The sequence below is a fragment of the Canis lupus genome, chromosome 4 (assembly GCF_003254725.2).
Source record: "Canis lupus dingo isolate Sandy chromosome 4, ASM325472v2, whole genome shotgun sequence".
NCBI classification, from domain to species: domain Eukaryota; kingdom Metazoa; phylum Chordata; class Mammalia; order Carnivora; family Canidae; genus Canis; species Canis lupus.
In genome coordinates, this window is record NC_064246.1 from 83,166,425 (window position 1) to 83,190,840 (window position 24,416).

The 24,416-nt window shown below is 34.5% G+C and overlaps 1 protein-coding gene across 2 annotated transcripts in view; it reads left to right on the top strand.

The window, feature by feature from the left end:
• CDH12 (cadherin 12) overlaps nucleotides 1-24,416 on the top strand; it is a 963,430-nt gene that overhangs the window by 524,465 nt on the left and 414,549 nt on the right. Inside the window, exon 3 of one of the 2 annotated variants that reach the window (XM_035714925.2) lies at nucleotides 20,838-20,969. The exons of the other annotated variant lie outside the window; for it this stretch is intronic. The gene's annotated coding sequence lies outside the window, so the exon portion shown is untranslated. The remainder of the gene's footprint in view (nucleotides 1-20,837; nucleotides 20,970-24,416) is intronic. 2 annotated transcript variants of the gene reach the window in all.

Below are 24,416 nucleotides of genomic sequence, written 5' to 3' on the forward strand. Positions count from 1 at the left end.
TACATTACACTGTTTTACAAAAACTTGAAAATTATTTAGTAGATGCAAGTTTATTGCTTATTAGTTTTTCTTTAACTGTAGCTTCCATTTCTACAATATCGCGTTTTCATTGCTTTTCATGCATAGGCATTGAAAATGATCATATATAGCATATGTAACAAGGTGCAGTGCATATTGTGACTATTTGTCTCACACTGAACTATATCCTCAGAATTATGTCCTTTAGGAATTCATGAGATGTAGCCAACATTTTTTCTTTGCCTTTTAGATTTAGAGAAATCATACACGCTAAATTAATATAAATAATTTATCAAAAAGACTGGTTTTTATTACCTCAATATGATGTAATAAATTGTAATTTACCATCCAAGTTTACTTGACTCCACTAGTTCGTAGGAAATTAGTAAAAAAAAAATAATAGGGAAAAAGCATTAAAAATCATTAAAAATAATTGTTAACATCAGAGATATTACACATAGTTTCATCAAGGCATAACTCCTACTAATTCTAAAACCTAACACCTGCTAAAAGTAATCTGCAAAGCTAACATATTATATAACTTCCATGGAGCCTAAAGCATGCTTCATATTCAATTTATATTACTTTTCAGATGTTTCCAGGTTTTAGTCAGAATGCCAGAATGTCTATGGGTGAGGAAACATATGAATGTTTAAGTGCAGATAAATATTTATATTATTATGAATATTTGTCTACAAGTCTGAATATAATATATATCAAAATAATATATGTGACTACTTTTTTTGCCAGCTATTTTAAATAACAAGGGTTCAGGAAATTTGAAGTGGAAAGATTTTGTTTGTAACTTGTGCTGTTTAGCACCCTTGGAGGTACACTCAAAGACCTTGTAAACTCATCCAAAGAGATTTGAAAAATGTTTGTACGTTTCTTCTGTTGCAATTTTAGCTTTCTCTGGTCTCTTTAGATAACATAATGACCCCTACAGCTGCTTTCACCTCTGTTCTTTGAAAAGCAAAATTATTTAGTCTTTAAAAGTAAGATAGGAAACTATGCAACTAGAGAATGAGGTATATGTTTCACAATCCATCAAAAATTATGTACGTTAAACTAAAAACTAGAATTATATCGTTGAATAATACGTATATTATATTTAAGAAGGAAGATATCCTACATAAGTGAATTTTCAGATAACTGGATTTATCTGTTCAAGTGCAAGAATCTAACTGAAAAAAATTATGGCTATGAAAGATTTCTAAAATGCCTTACACTCCCCTACTTCTCTTTCAGCAGAGTCAAGTGATTTGTGTCTTGTCATTTGTGTAACTCAGCATTTTGCAAGGAGGGAGAGTTAGATACTCATTTGAACACTGTCTACATTGTCTCATTTATTTGATTCATTTTCCCATCCTTCTGGCTGACACAGGTTCAGTAGTTAGGCCAGGTGGTAGAGCCAACAAATCTTCAATAGAATGTAAAGTGTTGGCAAAATCAACAAAGCTCAAATCTTAAATGTCATACTAGCATTTTCATTGGCCTCATTATTTTACTTTATTCAATTAAATGAAAAGTGAGTTGGCTTGTGCATTACTGATTTCTATGATCACCTGTTTCATTTTTTAATTACAATATACAAAATACCCTTATCTTTTAGTAAGGAATGTTGTACTGTTCTATCATTTGCTATTTGGCAATTAGGTCAATAATATTCTTTCCTCTCATCTATTTGTAAGTGAAATGCCCCATCTTTCAGTTTTATATTCAAGTGCCCACATGCCAATCATTAGAAGAAGTGCAATCTTTATTTCTGCAAGGTCATTCCTGTAAGTTTTAATATCCAGCTAAATCGGTGTGCTGCACACTTGTGTCCAGGATGGGGGAGGGATGCCTGTATCACATCAACCTTAGTTGGGTATTTTAGCAGAGCATCCATCTTTTATGAAAGTGACTGGCCAAGGAGGTGTCTCAGAGAAGGTGCCCCAGAGAAGAACTCTCTGGGTAGAATGACCTGTCCTACCCACACCACCTTCCCAGGATATGTTCAGTGATGCAAGATTTCTGCTAAACCAGCCAGGACCTTCATAGCCCAGGTCTTCTGTAGTAGGACAGGTTGAATGAAGAAGGTTGTGGGGTCCATCATGAGTGATTGGTGACAGGAGAAAAACGAGCTCATCTGGAGCTAGTTTATGTGCCACTGAGAGTATAGTTGGCTAAGAAATACAGGTCATCATCATAGAGAAGCACACCAGCTTTAGCAGAGCTATCTAACAAGGCTCAATAGCAGTGGTTGGGAGCAGGTTTCAAAGTTTATTGTCCACGTAGTAGTTAGTGGGATCAGTCTGCTGCCTCAGCCAGCAGTACAAGTCTTAAGGATAAAGAAGCAGAGAGACCTGAGTTAGTTTACAAACACTGAAAACTGACTTCTTGAGTTGAAATTCTAGCAGTATAATTAAGCTCTCCTATCCTGGGTGAGCAATTTAGACTTTGTCTCCTTTTTCTCATCTATGAAATGGGTGTAATATTTGTAACTATACTCATAGGATTATTGTGAGACAAATTGTTAAAATGAAGTATCACAACAGTCCCTGGTACATTATAATTACTCAGTAAATATAACAATAATGATGATTTGCTCACATGTGGCATTCCTGGTGTTAATGTTCATTTGCAGAGTGAATGATTATTTCTGCTCATGGCAAGTGAGTAATTCCTTCAATACGTATCACCTACATGATGAATTGCAGATTATAAATCTTCCATCAAGAGCGTGGGTTGCAACAAGTACTTGCGGTTGCTTCTTTTGATACCAGTACTTGTTTATATGAAATCAGATATCCCCAAACATGGAATATTAGTTCAAAAATTTTTGAACTGATAAACACATTTTTATGGCTGTTTTTTTTTGACTGATTTATCTTTATTCCTCCACACTTCAAACAATTATTCATATTTGAGTTTAAGGTACATTATGAGGGTTCTTTTATCATCCATCTCTTGGATCTTTCTTTTAATCTCCTTGAGTATCTAAAGATAATGCTTACACTTTGTAGGATGAAGGGAATCATTTAAATGGCAGTCAGAAAGTACAATGATGCTTTTCAAAACAATTTAATCTCAGAACACTTAAAGCTTGATTAATAAAACCTCAGTCTAAATTACTTAGATAGTTATTAAAAGTAATGAATGTGGTCCAGACTTTACATTCAGTTCCAAGAATAGTTGTTGTCATATTGAAGATCTGTAATACAATATGATCCTTTTACGGTTCTCCATATTTCATTATGACACATGTTAATTTTAAGCATGAAATACATTTGCTTTGTAGGGTGCTTCTTTGTCATGGTGAGAAGAGCCAAGCAGGCAAAAAAAAAAAAAAATGATGCAGAGATTTCTCTTCATCTAAATTAAGTATTACACCTTTTTCACTGGCTTTAGGAAATCTAATCTCTGTAGTTCTTTCTATGCTTTGATGGAAGCCACATAGTAAAAACACTCTCATGCCTTTTTAAGTTACTCAACAACATGAATGAGTTTGGGCTGGTTGCTTAATCACTGAATATGCAGATGAATAAGGATGTGTGTGTGCCTAGGTTACAGAAAATAGCAACACAAAAATAGTAACAATGATACACATAAATTTATATTTATGTTTAATGTATTTGCCATACAAATAAAGAAAAATCAAGAGTCCAAGTCTAGAGTCTAAAACTGTGCCAAAATTTCAGGCTTGTCAAATAAATCTTATATATTAATTTCAAGAAAGGTTCTAAATAGTAAAGTGTAAAGTCAATACGTGGTAAATTGTTTTTAAATAAATGAAAAGTTCAATGAAATTCAATTATAAAAATGGTAATATTTATTTGTTATAGTTTGTAATGTTAAAATTACCTTGGAAATATTTAATTGGATCTTCCTTTACTCCTTTCCTATAAAACTCCATGTCCTGTTTTCAAAATGTATACTTTAATTGAAAATATATGGCAAATACTTAGCACAATACTTGGCATATTATAAAAGCTAAATAATTTCTCACAATTATTAATTGCCATTATTGTAGGAATAATCGAAATAATGCATATACAATGCATAATAAAGTACCTGGCATAACAAAGTCTCCACAAGTATTAGCTATTATATTCTTATTAAGGATTTATAACTGTGGCTCTAAATTGAAAATAGTTTACATATTCTTTAAAAGCCCCAAGTTAATTTTGGTTGATGAATATTTCTGATATCACTTTAGTGCTATGATTTTATACAGTATAAATCAAGAAAAAATAGAATGCCTCACTGAAACAGATTTCTATTTCCTTACTTTTTAAGCTCTTATTTTAAGGGAAGGAATATAAATGAGTAGATACAGCAAGGATGAGGAAACAATCTAATCAGTCTTCTCATTTTGTTCATAAACAAAAGTGAAGCAACTGATTTTGGAGACATTCCTGGCACAAACTAAGAGGAGGTAAAAGATTATTTCTGTCAAAACAACTTATTGCGGTAATAAATGCAAAGAGAAATAAGGCACTAAGAATTGTCACTGTTCAAATGGAAATATACAAACTATATCATAGTTACGATAAGGCTTAATTAATGAAATTGTGCGCATAAAATATCCAGAACTGTAAATAGTATTATTTGGTTTCCCACCCTCCTTAAGGAGTGAGATGGCCATTGCTTTCATTACTACTTGAGCTGTTTACATAATGTGAGACAGGTGAAAATCCTTTGTAGTCTATAAAAATCCTGGTAATAGGGATGTGAAATTTCTGCCAATCATGAGAAATATGACCTTCCTTCGTGAAATTCAGAGCCTATTCAGAGCCTTTTACTAATTTTTTATTAGAGTTTCAGTTAAGGCAAGGATTTTCTCAAGGCCAGAAACTGCAAAGTTTACCTTGGATACACACTGTTCTTTGCTACGTTTGAATAGGAAAGCATTCCTAAAAGAGCAGAAAGCTCCAAGTCTAACTGAAAAAAGAAAAAAAAAATGCATTTGAACATATTAGAAGAATGATTTAAAAAATGAAGCTTTCAATAAAATTTTATAAATTCTTCAATGTAAGATGACACTATATAAACAAATTTAAAAGTCAAGTCACCTATGCATGGTCTCATTATGCACCTTTTCTCCAATTTCACTTCGGTAATTAGATTAATTTACCAGAGCTTTCATAACAGAATGCCACAGACTACACAGCTTAAACAGAGAAGTTTACTTTCTTACCCTTCTAGAGGTTAAAAGTTCAATGTCAAGGTATCAGCAGGTTTTGTTTCTTCCAACACCCCTGTCCTTGGTTTGCAGCTGGCCATATACAGAGGAAAAAAAAAAAAAAACAAACAAAAAAAAAACATATGAAGACCCAGAATCCCTACTGCATGTCCACATTTCCTCTTCTTACAAGAATTCAGATTGGATGGAACCCACCGAAAGGGCCTCGTTTCAACTTAATTACATTTTTAAACACCATATCTCCAAATACAGTCACATTCTGAAGTTGGAGCCTAAGGGTTAGGGTATAAACATAAATGCACAATACAATCATAAGTTAAGATGATTCAGAACATAAAGATATATTTTATTTCCAAGTTTCAGACAAACAGTGAGAAAAAACAATCCAACACTGATAAGTGGGAGAGTAGACTAAATAGGATCTAAAACACTCAATCCTATGTCCAGTCCACTTAAACCCAAATGAAATTAAGTTCAGTACCATGGTACTAGTGCTTGTACTACTACTGGAGGTAGGAAATAGTTGACAAGAGGAAATACTTCAAAGTTTCCAGCTCACTGCTGATGTCGTGGTGAGTAGAAGCCCAGACTATTCCTCCAGCGGGTGATCAGACTGGGGTGACGTGGGGATCAGAACTGAATATCCCAGGCCCTAGAGCCTCTGTGGTCTGCAGTCACCATGGGCTGGCTATGACTTCTCTCTTCTTTGCTGTCACCAGGACATTTTTCTGTCTTTTGAACTTGGCTATTTAACACTTCATATGTTATATTTTATCCAGCACATTCCATGTGTTTTTAGTTTTTAGCAAGATATGGATTTTGTGTAAGGGCTTAGTCTTCCTAAGTTGTCCCAAGTGTGATTTCTCTCTCTCTCTCTTTTTCCCTCTTTCCTTTCTTTTTCCCATGGGTTGTTTAATATTCTTTTCTTTATGTTTTATGGTCAACTGGAGTAGTATCGAGGGGCAAAAACCCATACCTCATAGCATAATTTGCACTTTTTGTTTTTCCAATTACTTTTAATATGTTATTCAATATACAGGTTGTCTTTGAATTAAAGAAACCGTTAGTGGAGATAGTGAGCACAGGATTAAAAGTATAGGGAGTTATTTTTCTCATGCTGAAAATCTGGTCTTGAATCTAAAAGTATATTTCACTTATTAAAGAAAATTATAATGAAAAAAAAATACTTGTTCACAGTACGAAGAGCAGGCTGTTTGGCAAAGAGAAAGATAAAATGAAAAGAAAGTATTTTCAAAACTTTTGCCATCAGACATGAAATATACTTGAAACTGATCTCTAGCATCCCTTTAATTTCAGCAATAAGAATGGAAAGATGGGAATGTCCTGGCAGGAGGTCTCCTTCTGTCATTTCCATCCTGAAAACGTCAAGTTCCTAATGAGTAGAGTGGGATCCAGGACGAGAAAAATAAAACATTAAAACAATAAGCAGAATTCCAGATTTCCAGCCTTTCCCACAGATGGCTTTAATTTAGAAGATACCTTTATGTAAATGGTGACTCAGATGACAAAATAAAAACGCTACTTTAAAACATATGAATATGTATGCAATTATCCATACTGAAATAAGTAGGACCAATCACAATTTTATAATTTGAAGTATCCTTCCAGGAAATGCTTCTGTCCTGATGGTGGTGATTTGTTTTTTAAATGAACATTAAAATCGGTCCCAAGCTTGTACTAGACATTTATGTGGTATGAACTTCAGTGTTTCTGAACTATTTCCACTGAACACATTTAGTATCTTTTTGCTTTTTATTTAATACCAAAAAATGAATTATTCATCCAAAGAGAGGTACGTAATTGATCGCATCATGTTCTGTAAGCAGAGGTTCGTTTCCGATGAAGGATGGGGACCTTGTCTGGAGTTTCTCATGTCATCAGCAGACTGTCTGCCTTGCTCCATCAAAGATCAAGGCATTCGATTCTATTTTGGTTTTTGTGGCTTTACATTGGTTTGAACATGGAGTAAATTGCTCCGATATGGATAATATGAGAAAAAGTCTAGGTAACAGAAGTTAAAAAGCAATATGCCTATTTGAGAGAGATGCTGTATATTTAGGGGAAAATCCTACTTAGGATGCAAACGACCAGGCACAGGAGATTCAATAACACATGGGTGAAAACAATGACTTTAAACTGAGGGTTAATAGCATAAAAAAGTGGGGAGAGGGTAGAAACAGCTATGATATCCTGTGCATTCTGTGTTAGATACTATGAAGAATGGAAAAACCTAAACCACAGTTACACGTATGAATTTTGTGTTTTCCCAAAACACTATTTTTAATCAAGCAATAATAATAACACCGGCTAAATGAGAGATGGGAAGAGAATACTGAGAAAAAGGGAGGCTTGCAAATTCACCTGCAATCACAAAGCATCTAAGTAAAGAGCTAGGACTGAGGCCCAGCAGGATGCTCCAGCGCTGGTGCTGTCAACCACTAGTCTCACCAGTCCTTCCAACACACCTGCATGTGCACCCACTCACTCCCTCATAAAATGTGCATAAGGAGATCACATTTAATATAATGTACAATACGATGTAAAGAAATACCCCATAATTATTTAAAACATGTGAATTTTATGTAAGAGGTGCTCAATAATTACAAGCTGTCATTTTCCTGGAAAAATAAAACCTAGTTATTTTTAAAAGATATTCTACTTGCCAAATAATACTACCCTGTGTTTTGCAGATAATAGACGTTAAAGAATTAAGAGCAACGCATAATATAGTTTGAATAATTAAAATTGGTTATTGCCTCTACCTTAACATCTTATGAGAAGCAATAGATTTTTTTTTTCTAAAAGGAAAATTAGAAGTGTATGTTGTTTTATCCTGTTCAATTCAGACATACTATGTCTTCTTATATATTTTATAATTTGGACTAAACTTTAAAACTTTTCCAACTATACAGATAATACTTCTGTTCTCCATTAGAGTTGGGCATTTGCTTTCTTTTTCCCATGCAGTTCTAGCAAACAGTCTATTGCCCACCGCTTCTCCAAAAGTTTATCCTCTAAAATGCAGTGTACCCTATTTGTCTAAGATGGTGTGGGTAAATTCATAAATACATATACACACACAAATGAGGATGTGAGATAGAGAGAGAGGTGGCGGGTGGTAGAGAAAGAGAGAGATTACTTTGAAACTTCTCTTCAAAGCCATCACTGGGTTCATTTTGAATGACCATTAGGATTTAAGGCAATGTTTATGGATTTAAGGCAGAGTTTATGACTTTAAGGGAATTCCCTTCAAGTCCCTTTACATACTCCCCATTCCCTGTCTACCAAATACATGTACATCATGCCCAAGAAGTGACAAAGGATTGTTTCACTTCCTTAGATGGTCTTAGAAAGCACTCAATTGATCTTACCTAAGCACAATGTTTCTGTATAGTAGTTGGAAAACTTAAAATTTTAAGAAACGAGAAATGCAAAGTAAATGTAAACAATTTTGTTTTTTTCACATGGCACATCTACTTCCAGGCTCCAGCTCCGGTTTCCGTGTTTCTCATGGTTTTATCCACTGCCATATACCATATTTTGATATCTTCATTCAGGTGGACCTGGCATATCCAGAGATTAAAAGTCTTTCTTGCCACCTTCTTTTAAAGATCTAGGGACCCTTATGCACAAACAACAACAGAACAAACAAGCAAAACATCTTTTTGTCTGCCATTCATTGGTTAGAACTATAAATAGGGACCACTACAATTGGTCAACGTCAATCAGATTTTTCCCCTGGAGCATGTTATACTATATTCTAACCTGAATCAACTGATGGATTTTCCAGAAGGCCTATACCTTTTGAAAATAATGGGTTCCCCTAGGGGAAAAAAAAAGGGGTGACTATTTGGCAGGCAGCATAAAGTGTCTGAAATGAGATATTATTCAGTGGTATTAATGGGTTTGAAATAAGTTTGTCTGCATCAGTCTAGAACTAAGCAGCCTAATTTAGTAATCGTATAGATCAAAAACCAATGTGTTAATATTTTAATTTTCACCTGGTCCTGTTGGATTCTAGATCTCATGACCTATTGACCAACATTCACTATAGATTTTGAGGTACTGAGAAATTAATTCAGATTCCTAATAACCAGTCAATCAATAGAATGAAATTATTCAGCTAGTTCCTCCAAGAATAATGGATTTTCCTCCTTTATTGCTTTTCCAATCTCTCCTTCCTGTCTCTACAAACACAAATACAATAGTCATGCATTAGTAGTGAAAGATATGCTGCAAAACAAAGCAGCTTCAGAGACACTGGAGCTGGTGATGGGAAGGGAGTTAAATTGACTAAATTTCTTAACTACAAGTATTTCATTTTTGTTGAGAAATTGCAGACATGTATATAACTGGTGAGGTTTTTTAAAAAATTTTATAGCTTGGAAATGAAAGTGCATAAAAATAATATATATGATTTACTCTGCATGCATCTCAGACAGTCTAAAATATGATTCAAAGAAATCCAAATTATGTTTGACAAAAGAAAAAATGTAGTGGCTCTTTGAGATAATGAAATCCTTTCTTTTTTTCCCAAAGTAAATGGAAATGTAGCGAGTTGAAACAGTTCTGTAGGAAAAGGAGGTTTTACTTTTGTCTAAGTTGCATATAAGTACTTTTCTATTAGAAATACCCACTGATCAGTAGAACATATGAAATATGTTCCCTGCAATGATTAAATTGTTCTCCATAATCTAAATGTTCATTCATTTTTAAAATAAAATGGATGCATAATTTAAATCTCCAGATAAAATATGAATTATTAAGACTTTTACATATTTCTCCTCTCAAAAAAATGGGTTTACATAGTAGTGGCATGCAAGGAAAGACAGTAGGCTTGTGCATATTGAAATGAATTTAATTCTAGTGTGAAATGTTTGGCGCTCTTTCCAGTATCCTCTCATTTCTAGTTGAATCTATGCAAACTTCCCAGAATAATACTGTCTCCCGGACAAAAACAGTAGACCACCCAGATCACCCCTAGCTGTACTGTCATAGGAAAATGTTCCTGAGATACTGTGTTAGATATCTTAACTTCTCTATCCCCATTATGAGACGATGAGCTCCTTGGTAGCACAAACTATTTATTATCATTATTTCCACAGCATTCATAGCACAATGTTGGATATGTGTGTCAATATGTGAAATGAATCTTTACGGAAAACATGAAAGAAAAAAGGGAAGAAGAAAGAGACTTAATTAAGGATGATCATTTTTTTATAACCAATATCATGTGACTTATTAAATATAAAAAAAAGTCTTAGAAAAAAAGTCTTAGACACAGTGCATTTCAAATATTTTCTTCATGGTTTTAAAAACTAAAATGACTCGATTTTATAAGAAAAGTAAAGTTGGGGGGCACCTGGGTGGCTCAGTTGGTTAAACATCTGTCTTCAGCTCAGGTCATGATCCTAGGGTCCTGGGATTGAGACCCACATTGGGCTCCCTGCTCAGTGAGGAGTCTGTTTCTCCCTCTGCCCCTCTGATTGTGCTGTCTCACACTCTCTCTGCTAAGTAAATAAGTAAAATCTTAAAAAAAAAAAAAAAAAAAGTTGGGCCACATTTGGGAGATATTAATTCCCCACATATATTTAAGCCCAACTACTGAAAATATTGTACAGATAAATAGCTGTTTATAGTTACATTAATTTTAAAGAGATGTGTATGGACCGTGGTGAATTTTATAAGTAACAATTGATGCAGCTGACAATTAGTAGGTAAGCAACTTGATTTTTATATAAGAACTATTCTTGCTTTGAAATTGTCAACAATTTTCCACAAGGTCCCAATTGTTTAGAGACTCCATAGTTTGGCAGTCTCACTGAACCATGCATTTCTCCACCAGCACAGCATGCCGTCCATGAGGCTTTGTCCGTGCAAGTTCCTTATCTGGGGGTAACCTCACATTTACAGGCAGCTCCATGCAACCTCAGAAATCTGAGCCTGGCTTAAAGCCCACACACAACATGATCACACCAGTCCTCAGTGTTGTCTGCTGGGTGTTCACCCAACAGAGACTTCAGGGGACAGGGCCTAGGGCCTGACAGGTTTGCATGGGGCAACAAAATATTTAGACTGTGGAAGAAAATCCAAATGAATCTACAAATCTGTGGTTAATGTTTAATTAAAAGTGGAGGAAGCATAGATAGCATTATGTCAGGTGGCACACACATCATATTTAATGTGAGGTGTAATACTCTATTAACATGTTAGATATGTCACTGACTTAGCCTCTAAAATTTAGTTAGCTCAGGGATGAAGGAAATATTTATGTGACCCTGTTTGTAAGCTCCTCAATCTTTAGTTGCACTAATTCTATCTGCATGTATTTTATTTTGCTTTATCCATCTTTATATCTTACCTTCTGTAGTATCTTAGAACCCTTTGAGAATAGGAAACACTTCTTAACTCCTGTCCAGAGTAAGTCGAGGCTCATGTCCAGACACCCATTGAGTTAATTTCTGTTTTAGCACATATTTCCCCAACTCGTATTATAGAAGTTGTTTTCATATCAACCTTTTTCAATTGATTGAGGGTTCCTAGAAAACAGAAGACACATCCTCCATCTAAGCTAGCATCCTTTAAAATGTATAGATTTCAATGAATTAATTCATTGTAAAAATAATATAGCTAGATAAATGTAGCTGAGTATTCTCTATCAGTTCTATTTCTAAATAAGAAAATTAAATGTGAGCAAAAATAATTTTGCTCTTTAAAGAGAAGTTTGCAGTGTAATTACCACAAAACCAGTAGTTAAGTATTCCAGAAGTTGAGGAAATTATAACTAGATTGTTAAAAATATAATGAAATTGCATCTTAACTGATTATTTCAGACAAAGAAAAAGTGTTTGTGTTAGAATCAGTCACCGTAATTTCTGCTTAAAAAGTATCCCATTTCTCCTATTTTCAATTTTCTTCCCCACAGATATTTCTCCTAACATTCTAAACTTGTGCTGACTGATGTTATACATAATGGTCCTCCATTGATATTTTGTGTGTTGCATTTTGTCAGAGACCAATTCATGTATCTCCAATGTCCTTTGCCCACAACTCTTGTCTGATTTAATTTGTTGTCCTTGAAGTTTGGTGGCTAGCTTCTCGGGTAGCTGGGAAAACTGCAGGCTAACAGAAACTATTCAGAGAAAAGTTATTGTGAAAAGATTGCTCTCAGTTCCCAAACTGAGGGTCATTTACAGTAGCATGACCTTGACAAATGTCTATAAGTCAAAGAATGCCTTGCCATAAACGATTTGGGGTGACAGGCCTATAACACATTGCAGACACAGATTGGATTCCCAGCGGGCCCCAGGGCAGCGCACACATCTTGCCTTATGCAGGTGATATCAGGACAGTTAGAGTTAAGGAAAAAGAAATTTATTTGTGATGTGAAGAAAGCAAAATTTTATATTACAACAAAGTAAGTGAAAGATGATCTTGTAGTCAACTCGCTATCACATTTTAGGTCAAAATCTACCACCACATACCTCAGAGGGCATTCACTGATACCCATTATATTATAAGTGATGACTTTATTTCTTTTTTTTTTCTTTTTTTTATGGGTTTATTTATTTGAGAGAGGGAGAGAGAGTGTGTGTGCGTGAGAGCCTGTGAGTGGGGGTAGGGGCAGAGGGCGAGGGCAAGAGAATCTCAAGCAGACTCCCTGCCAAGTGCAGAGGCCTTTCTAGGGTTTGATCTTAGGACCCTGATGTCATGATCTGAGCCAAAATCAAGAGTCAGAAGATTAACCAACTGAGTTTTAAAAAAAATCAGGTGCCCCTGATTTTCTTGATATAATTAAAGTTCTGGGGGAAAAAAAAAAAAAAAAAAAAAAAAAACACTCCTGGACTTTGAGAGCTAAGCATGAAATAGGATTGGATATAGCCTTTTTGTAATGAATCAAGACCCCAAATGCCTACTCAGACTTCACTGAACTGACTAGAAATAGAGTGAGAGAGATAATTAGCTCCTGTGCCCTCTTTATGATGTATGCTGTCATCGCCATCAGGATACTTCCTTTCTGGTCAGGGCCTCATTGTCTGAATATAATAAAAATCACACACTTCCTAGGGAGCTCTTAACTTTGTGGGATGCTGACCCTTTCTTAAAATAATATTTTTAAATTCATCAAATGAGATACTTTAGATTTTTAAAAAATAATCTAAAAAAAACAGCAGTATTTGAAACGTATGACATAGTAAATAATATATGCATGTCATTACTAATATATTTTTAGAAAAATGCAGCCTAGTGGTGGGCCTAAGAATTACTATATGTGACTATCAGCAGTACTTTGAGATAGTTGCAATAGCTTTAGGTGAAATGAATTAACTGGGGTTGTTTTAGTGTTAAAGTCACAGGCATTGACACTACTACTATGGTTTGTTGACTAAATATTTAATTGAAGGAAATACTAAATTTCAGTTGGAGATTACTGAGAACAAAGATGTGTTTTCCAGCCAAGGTCATGACCTCTCAGTTGTGATCCATGGACCCATGGAGTAGGAGACAAGCCTTCACATTTAGATTCTCTTGAATAATCAATTCTCTTCCCCAATGTAATCACCATTCACCATTAATGATCTGAGCTATGATTATGTCTTTAATAAGTTCAGTGAGGTGTGATTCATTATCAACCTATTCAAATGTTCAAAACTATTGGCACGTGAAGATTCACTATCTAGCTGTCATGATCATTCCGGGCATCTCTTCTAATGATGGCCTCTGACAAATACCTCCACACCTTAGACAATAAAGTTTAAGCTAAGTTGAGTTTCTGAATTTTTCTTTTATATACCTAACATTTTTTTAACTCTGTACCTGATTTCTCTATTTGTGAATATAATTTTGCCATCTCTAAATCTAATAAATTTTATTACAAATGCAAGTTAATTTACTAAAGAGAATATGGAATTAATAAAACAGTATGGAGATAGGTTATGAGAAAAATGAGGAAATAAATTTATTTAAACATTTAAACAATATTTAACTTCACAAATGATTAAAATATGAGTGAGGTCTCATTTCACTACTATTTGGTTAGAAGTGCATATTTGTACATGTGCATACTTACACACATACCTAATTTTATACTGACGGGGATATAGATTAATAATTACATTGAGTAAATAGAATACAATCAAACCATATGCAAAATAACATTTTGTTTCACTAATACCACTTTCATTCCCTCAGTCCTGAGGGAGTAATAGGAAACCAATAAACATATTATGTGAAAATGTTCAAAGCAATGCGGTTTCTTAAAAGGAATGGCAGGAAATAACCATTATTTCTAATAGCAGGGAAATAAGTTAAAACAACGGCAACTAGTGAATGGCATCTTAAGATGAGAAATATGTAACATAGTGGTGAGGAACACATTATATAGATCTATTGCCCTGCTTTGAATTTTGGGTTTACTGTCTCATAATCATGAGACCTTGATCCCATTTCCTAAACTCACTAACTCCATGTTTGCTCTTGTATATAAAGTAGAGTTAATAATAATACTTAACTTGAAAGCTGCTGTGAAGATGAAATAAAGATGCGTGAAGCACAGAGTAAGAGCTATGTAGGTTTTAGCTATTATTACGATTATGATTTTTTATCATTATTATGGCCATGTAAACACTATAAAGTTTTCAAATAAGGATGTAATAAGATCAAAATAAAAATTGTATCATTACATCTTTGATAAGAACATGGATGCATGTATTTCCAAAAGGAATGGAATTACAAAAAGACACGGATGTGAATAGGGTGATGAGATTTTGTTTGACTTTTAGTATTCATGATGGGGCCTGACTTCTATTTAATAATAAACTCCTGACTTCAAATTCTTTAATAATAATAGCTTCTCTATGTGAATGGCTTCTCTTGAATTTTCCGAATGGCAATACTCTTGTTGCAATGGAATTCTCTCTCTCTCTCTCTCTCTTTTGATTTTCTCTACTCTTTTCATATCTTTCCTGTATTTTCTTTATTTTTATTTGTTTCTGCTGTTGCTTTACACACAAATAAACATTAGTGTGGTTTGAGAATACTTACCTACACACTCTGTGAATGATTTTAGTAGGAAGTATCTTGAGATAGAACATTTTTCTTTCCCAAAACCTTAATTCCTGCATCCAAGCATGGTATAAACTTGCTTCTAATTGACCATGTCTTTGCTTTTGGATGAGTATCTAAAGAAACACAACATTGATATAAAACCATGCAGTGATATCATATAAATTGCTCTTTGCTGGTGAATTCAAAATTGTGTAGAATTAGACAAACATTTGTGGAGTTTTTACAGTATTTTTCAAGTGGTTTTAGAAGGTTGTTGACACGAAAGTTTCTTTCTCTAAATAGAGCCTTAACATATTTTACATAGTTGTATATGTAAAATACTGAGATACTGGGTTGTTGTTTGCGGGTAAACCACCTGCCATGAAGGATATTTATTTTATGACCACATATGTTAGTGTTGGTTGTTTGGAGGAAAGCCACCATTTTTTTGCCTTCCTTCTCTCCTAGAACTATTCTTTCAACACCTGTGTGGGACATATGCAAATTAACAAAGACAACTCAACCGCTTGAAAATAAACATCATCCAAATGGTTGTTATTATTATTCTGTTATTATTATTCTGTATATATATCTTCAGTTTTTGATTTATGTTTGCACCGTTCAGAGGATTGACTACATTAATTTGCTCCGAAATTGTAAAACAAATTTGCCTCAGGCTATGACCTTATACGCCAAGATGATCTCAGCGTGATTTTTGCAGTTGAGTTACAAACCTTTGAGAAGTTTTTATTACAGAAATGCTAACACCAGTTCAGTTGTAGCAGTGTGCATGATCTGGCTACAGTTTTGTTCAAGAACAGATAACAGGCAAAATAGCTATTAAGAATGAGTATATCTTGAAAATAATAAGACAAAGGTAGGGGGGAAGAGCTGGGGAAAAAATGAGGACAGGAAATAAATTAACAAGGAGAAAAATGAGAAAACTGGGAGGATACGTGATCAATCTTTTTGATATTTACTTTTAAGCCAAATTAAACATATGAACTATACTCTTCAACTTTTGGGAGGGAGTTATATGCAGTACTTTGCGTGAGGTCTGTTGAAAGATGGTCATCTTGGAGTTTGTGATTAAAAATGTTCTGTAGAATAAATAAAAATTAAAAAAATAAAAATAAAAAAGGGATCCCTGGGTGGCGCAGCGGTTTGGCGCCTGCCTTTGACCCAGGGCGCGATCCTGGAGACCCGGGATCGAATCCCACGTCGGGCTCCCGGTACATGGAGCCTGCTTCTCCCTCTGCCTGTGTCTCTGCCTCTCTCTCTCTCTCTCTCCCTCTGTGACTATCATAAATAAATAAAAATTAAAAAAATAAAAAATAAAAAAATGTTCTGTAGCAGGTGACACATTTGATTGTTTCGAATTCTGTTGAAGTGCTAAGGTTTTAGCATTTCTACAATTGAATCATTTGTTATAATGCTCCTTGCTTTATATGTATACAGTTTTACTTAAGGAGAATACATGTGTACATATTTTTTGTGGGAAATAAATTTAATTGTGTATGCACCTGTGATATTTGCCTAACCAAAATTAGACTCTCAGTTTTATTCATGAGAGACACAGAGAGAGAGAGAGAGGCAGAGACATAGGCAGAAGGAGAAGCAGGCTCCCTGTGGGATGAGGGACTCGTTCTTAGGACTCCAGGATCATGACTAGAGTCAAAGGCAGATGCTCAACCACTAACTCCCCCTTTATTTTTATTTTTCCCCTTTATTTTTAAAAAGTTTTATTTATTTATTCATGAGGGACACAGAGAGAGTAGACTCTCAATTTTTGTTGTGCTATTATTGTAAGAGAAATAATAAGCTAGGTATCTACTTTAAAATTACATTCTATGGTCAGAGTTATCATCTCCTTCAAAACATTTCCCCACTTTATAAAAATAAAATTTAAATTTCACTAAATGATGTAGAATATATCACAATCCTAAGGCTTAAGCATTTCACCTTAGTCAATTCGGTGTCTTTCTCGTTGTATATTTGTACCCCTATTCTCCAAGGAGTAAAATAATTTAGTTTTTCTTTACTCCCTTAACTCTCTAACATTTGCACACTTCTAGTAAGTCACTTTTTAAAATTCTTGATTAATCAATGAATTTTATAATTCCTTATTTTTCTTCCCATTTGCAAGCCCTAGTTCACTGTTACAGGTGTCTAAGTAGATCTGAGTAAATACTAGGCAAGTACACACTCTTCTGTGTTTATATGTCTATTAAGACTTGATTTTACACCCAAAGGATATGTTTCATCATACCTGAAGTTGAAAGGGTCATTTTCCAAAATTAGTCACAGCTTTTATTTACTGGGCACTTATTATTTGTTTACTGGGCATAACATTTACTCTTTGATGAACTTTATCTTATTTAAATCCCACAATAACTGGATTTCCAGATGAGAAACCAAAGGACAGAGCAACTTCATAATACACTCATGACACACAACTGTAGGTTGATATTGTCTGGATTTTAATTGGTATCTGTTAATTATTTTCCACGCTGTAAGTTTATTAAAATCGAAAACTTGGTTAAGTATTAAAACATTATAGATAGTTTATTAAACATTCAACTCTCAATTGTTATAAAAACTGAAGGTGTTTATCTGGAATAGTGAAGCATCTTTTAGGTTCCCAAATATATTATAATCAACCACAGGTGTTTAATATATAAACATCTGAAAATAATTGTAAGTATGCAATTATGATTTTATGCCCATAACGTGTTTATCTTAGGAGCACCTGCATTCCTTAATATAAACACAGAAATACTGTACTCTTTGGCATAAAAAATGAAAGGATAATTAAAGACAAAAAATGAAACCCTGTCTGAAGGATTAACTCAGTGATCTGATTGATCTTCTATGTCTTTTATGATGTTAAAATATCTCCTTTGAAGGTAGTAACAGGTACCTGTCTTGTTTTAATCCTGAGAAATTTAAAATTAACTCTGTGCTGGAAAGATTTACATTTTTAAGTAGTTCTAGGGACGCTACTAAAAAGAACAAGGTATGCTATAGGTAAACCCGGTTCTTTGTTTCTTATGTATCTCTTCCTAGAATAAAAAATTCCTGGAAATTTATGGGGTCACTTTTGGATTAAAAAAAATACACATGTTGGATGGCTCAGTGGTTGAGTGTCTCCCTTTGGCTCAGGGTGTGACCCTGGGGTCCTGGGATTGAGTCCCACATGGAGCTCCCCACAGGGAGCCTGCTTCTCCCTCTGCCTATGTCTCTGCCCATCTCTCTGTGTCTCTCATGAATAAATAAATAAAATATTTTAAAAAAAAGGATACACATGCTAACTTTTGGAAGAAATATTTCTAACTATGTATTTTTAATGGTGCTAGTGCCCTGTCTCTTCCATCTGTTAAAGAACAGCTTTGTTCACCTTTAGGGTCTTCTACTACTAATCTCTGTGTATGTTTTATTATTAATTTGCCAGAATTTTGATCTGAGGATCTTCTATTCGGTCAACTTCAAAGATTACCTCAGCAGAGGCTGAATTAATTACACTTGAATAGTTTGTTCTCCAAGGCCAATATCTTAAAAAATACATCACTGCTAGTTAAAAAAAAAAAAAAAAAAAAAAGAAAGAAAGAAAGAAAAGAAAAAGAAAAAAGAAAAAAAGTACTTTGCATATCTTAAATTACCTGCAGATCAAGGGATAATATGAAAGAAAAACAGCAACAAAGCAAGTATCTCAGGTATATTTATGAAAAGGCACAGATAGTTTCATTATTCTAAATTTCAGCTGATAAGCATAGTTGTTTCCTTGGGCTTAATAAATTAAAACCCCAAAATGACAATGTTTATATATCCACTGTTCCATTGTGATAGATAAATTGCTCATAATTAGAATAATGACTACTGACATTCTCATTGTTTCTTTTTGAAATGTTTAGAGCTGGGAAAATATTTCTAAAATCTGAAATAGCCATCTTATTTATAAAAACAAAAGTTATTTTTTATAACTGTGATTAGACCAGACCCACTCTTCAAACCAGTATTAGCAATCTACTGGGGCATGGCATGAGAATTCTAAAACCTCCTACAGGATATTTTCCCATACATTTTTCTTCTTGTTGCCAATAATAATAATCACTTGTCTATAAAGAATATGCATATATCTAATTTTTTTGAAGTCATATACTGGGCATTTGAGAGTCAAAATTAATTAGATGAGTACTTCTTAGATTATCTGGGTGAAGGACATTTTGCTTGTTTTGTTCTAATTTCCTATTTGTCATGAGCTAATAATTGGGTTCTATATAGTGTTCAATGAGAGAAGTCTACTGATCACTGTAACTTGTGCTGCTTACCTAAAATATGTAAGTTAAGCACGTTCCAATGTGCATTTGTTGGTAGAAAAAAAATTCAAATTGAATGAACCAAAAAGAAAAAAATTGAATGAACCCATTGATACTGATTACATCCAAGCTTTGATTGAGGATAATACAGTATGTGATGTGATACATTCACATGAGATTATTTAATAATATTTTAAGATAAAATATAACATTTGGAATATTACATGATGTTTGAAGTATAGCCTAGAATAAATGAAGGTGACTATCTTTCCTTCACGAATACCACTATTTGCTTTAGTTTATAAGTGATAAACAAATAAAACTGCATATGATCTACTTATTTAGGATTCTTAAACTAAAATTAGGAAATTTTCAATAATGATACTTAAAGTCAAATGAAGTGACACGAGTACCAATTTAATTGAAATAATTATAATTTATCACAAAAATGCTTGTCTGAATTATCTAATAAATTATATGCTCTAAATAATTATGTATCTCCCTCCCTGTGCTTTTCTTTCTTTGCCCAAAGGTTTATTTTTATATTTCATTCATATAGTTCCTACAAACACATCTTATTTACACTGAATCCCAAAATATTGACTGTAACTTCTCACCTTCCTCAACAGTCTTTCAATCTAGTTCCAAAAATTTCTGAGATCCAAATACTCTCTTCCCCTCCTCTTCAGTTTTTCCTTCTCTCCCTTAACCTTTCAATTCTTATGCTCTTCTCTCTGGGTGGAGGAGGCTAGAAATTGTAATTAGTAAACAATGATGCATTAACATGAGAATAGAGTTTTAAAACACAAACTTGAAGGTCATTAAATGGCAGTAATTACTGAACACATGCACTATGCACTTACAAATATTTTATTGTCTTTCACAAATATCCACAAATTAGAATCATAATGAGAAATCAGTTGCTGGAGGGAAAACAAACTTGAGAAGCAACTTGTCTGGATTTTGCAATGAAGCTACCTCATTGGTTTCTAGGCCTGCCCCAGCTTTTTTCTTCTCTTGCTTTTTGTTGTAACCTGATTCTGCAGGAACTGTTAGGCAATATGCTTGAATAATTATATTTAGATAAACAAGAAAGAAAAATACCATAATTTCAGGGATTGGACTAAATGAAGGTATAGAATGAAAAATTTCTTTGAATGAACTCTTCTCTTCAAACTGACGGATAGGAAACAATTAAACTAAGATCACAAATGAGGAAGAGTTCTTTTTTTTTTTTTTTTTTTTAGAAAAAGAGGGCAGAAAGAATAATCCACTGACACTGAATAGAAAGCACTGAAGCACTGAGGCCCCTGGAAAGGAGGACTACTGGTACACATCAGAGGGGGAAGCCAGTGGGGATACAACCCAGAGACCCCGAGGTATGTGGAGCTTGGGGAGGCTTAAGATTGAGGCAGGCAGTGGTTCAAGCAGGGGAGAGTCCTTGAAGTCGGGAAGCAGGGAGGTAACAAAATGAGATTTGATATTTGAAAAATAAATAAATCATTCCATCTGAAGCTGGGAGGACAATTAGAGAATGGTAATGTCTCCAAATATAGCTGTAAGAGGATTTGCTGTGATCCAGGAGAGGCACTGGTGGATCTGATGGAGAAGGGAAGAAATGGCAGACACTGGGGGAGACTGGTGGAGGGAAAGTTGTTAAAGCTTGTGATGATCTGGGTCTAGGCTGGAAGAGGAATAGTAATCTAAAAGATAAGCCCTGGGCTTCTGATGATTATTTGGAGGTTGACCATGGCATTCAGCGAGAGAGGGGTGTTGAAATAACAATTTTGGATTAGACAAATAAAAATAAAAGTCCGAATAGAAATCTGTATTAACTAAAAAGCAAGTGTTGGAATCTAATCTCTAATATCTTCTTAATCTTTATTTTTGATATGCAATGACATATACATAATGATGCTCCAAAAAATTATGGTCATCACACATGGGCCAAATAATGTTGTTCCATTTACTATACATGCTCATTCTAATTTTTTTTTTACTTCGACATTTTAGAAATTAAGGATGCATCTGACATTAGATAAACAACATTAATATTGTAGCATTTTTTTTTCTTTTTCTGTGTTCTTTTATTCCCAGAAAGCTGTTCTTCTTCTTCTTCTTCTTTTTTTTTTTTTTTTTTTTTTTTAAGATTTATTTATTTGCGAGAGAGAGTGAGCACATGCAGGGATGGGTGAGGGGCAGAGGGAGAGGAAGAGAGACAAACATAAGCAGATTCTGTGCTCAGCATATAGCCCCCCATGGGGCTTGAACTCAGGATCAGGAGATCATCACCTGAGCTGAAACCAAGAGTCAGATGCTTAACTGCCTGTACCATCCAGGAAACCCCTCCAAGAAACCTGTTCTTGAGTATGACATTCTTAGGGAATATGACAATTGAGAACCAAGAAATTTATTTATTCATCAACTCACTTGAGTAATGAGAAGTTAGCATAAAAATCATCAAATCTATTTGGTTAGATACTGTTTCAAAGAAGGGACTTAATTGTAGCGTGCCTGCATGTTAAAGAAAATGTGTTATTTTTAAGCTCTGATTATTTCTGGGATGGTTTAAAAACTACCCAAACGTTCATTATTCTACGCTATGTTTGGGAATATATTTTAAAATATTTTAATCACAAGAAATGAATCTGGGTTTTTTTTCCTGCTGTTTGAACAACGTCCAGCTCACTTAAAAATATTTCTTTAAGTAATATTTCCCCCAACGTGCTGAAGTAACACACTTCTACTAAGATTATTAATGTACATTATTAATGTACAGTGATAGTCGATGCCATTGTTTTCTGTGGTCGGAGCACTTTTGGTTTAATACAAGTATTTTTTTTTAAGAAGATTGATTAATGTTTATATGGATACACCATGTGTCCCACGCCAGCCTAAGTCCAGTCCTTAAATCAAGTTATTTAATAAACTCCATCCCTGCTTTCCAGATAAGGGAAGTGAGGCAATGAGAAGTTGAGAAATAAACTCATTTTGGTGCAGCAACTCAGTGGCAGGGTAGGAAGAAATGAGGAAAGCTCCTGCCCCTGCTCCTTACTTGCCAAGGTGTGTACTCCAGCACCAATGTATACTGATAGCTTTCCAAACTCAGTAATTTGCTTCCTAGTCTTGACCAGATTCTCTACTTCACCGAATCGTGTTCCTCTCTCACCTACACCTTATCTGAACCTGTGCACTCTCCATCTGTTGAAGACACCCTTCCTCTGGTGTTAAGAATCACACACAGAATCCTACACATCTACGTCTTACCCTTCCAAAGTAACTTCAGCCTTTTCCAGTGAAATCTCAGCCTAACCTGTTTTAAGACAAGGAATCAAGACAAGTACAAATAAAAGGAAGTGTCAGCTCTCATCCACCTTCTCCAGCTACTTACTATGTAGTCTTCTCTCCTGCCTTGGGTCATTAACCTCTATGTATTTGCACTTCTCAACTTTCCAGTGCTTTGTTAGCCTAAGAAATTGTTTCAATTTGGCTTCCTCTTCCAGGATTTTTTATGCTAAGTTATTTTCCAAGATGTATTACCGTTTTACTCATTTTACCCTACCTCTCTGCAGCACCTCCCTTCCTAGGTCTCTTCTGTCTTTCCTGAAAGTGCATTGTCATCTGACCTTTTCCCCCTTCCCCTGCTGTAACCCATTGTGTCATTGCTACTTTCTGCAATAGTATTTTTTTTAACTGTTCCCCCTTCCATTAAATGCAAGCCCTCTCTTGCCAATTTACCACAAAGCTGCCGAGACATATCTGATAGTGCCTCTTGTCTGTTTGAAAATCCCCAGGATGAAAAAAAAAAAAAAAAAAAAAGAAAATCCCCAGGATGGATATATTTTGCCATTTTTAGTTTAGAAACAAAACAATAATACCAGGTTTTATTTTTCAAAGATGGCGATGTGAAAATATCTCTTCCAACATGCTCTTCTTCCAAGGTGCTCTTGACATTTATTACACTGAGAGATGATGTCTAATTTTCCTTCTTGTGCATATAGACTGGAGCGAGTGACTAACCTCTAACAAATAGCATGTGGCAAAAGTAACAGTGCATGACTTCTAAGGCTGGGTGATAAAAAGGTGGTGCCCATCATTGGAATTCAGCACCAACCTTGAGGGTTCTGATCAGAGCCCCAGCGAAGGTCTCAGCTGACAGCCAGCATCACCTGTCCAATGTAGGAGTACAGGAGCCTTTAGATGATTCTGAGTGCTGAGGCCAAATATGCAAAGATAGGTTGCTCCTTTCAGGCCCTGTCCAAACTGCAGATTCATAAGAGGTAAGTCCTTTTACTGTTTAAAGCCAGTAACCTTTAAAATACACACACACACACACACACACTTTTAGCTTAATCCAATGCTCTCTAGTGCATCCTAAACTCAAATTATATAAAGATCATTAAGGTCTAAAATTCCCTATAGACAGCATATTTATTCAGATCTCAAGGATTTTGAAAATTCTATTCAGTTCTTTCTGAAACACTTTCCAACCTACTCCATCCACTTCATGGAGCTATTATTTAGGTCTCCATTCATGATACTTCTTCTAAGTGGCTCCTCATTCTCGTCTAATGCAGTTTGCATTAGAATTCCATTCTTTCTTTCATCTTAGCATCATACATAATGCGATGTAGATGTTGAATTAATACAGAAATTTTCATTGCATTGCAATTAAAATATGTAATGTACCAAAATATGATAAAGATAATATAGCAAAATTTCTTTGTGAGTCAACCTTAGTAATTAACATTAATTTCAGAATCGTAAGTACAAGCTGATAATGACAAATGGAGTGATGTTAGCTCTGCTGTGTTTATGTTTCCTAT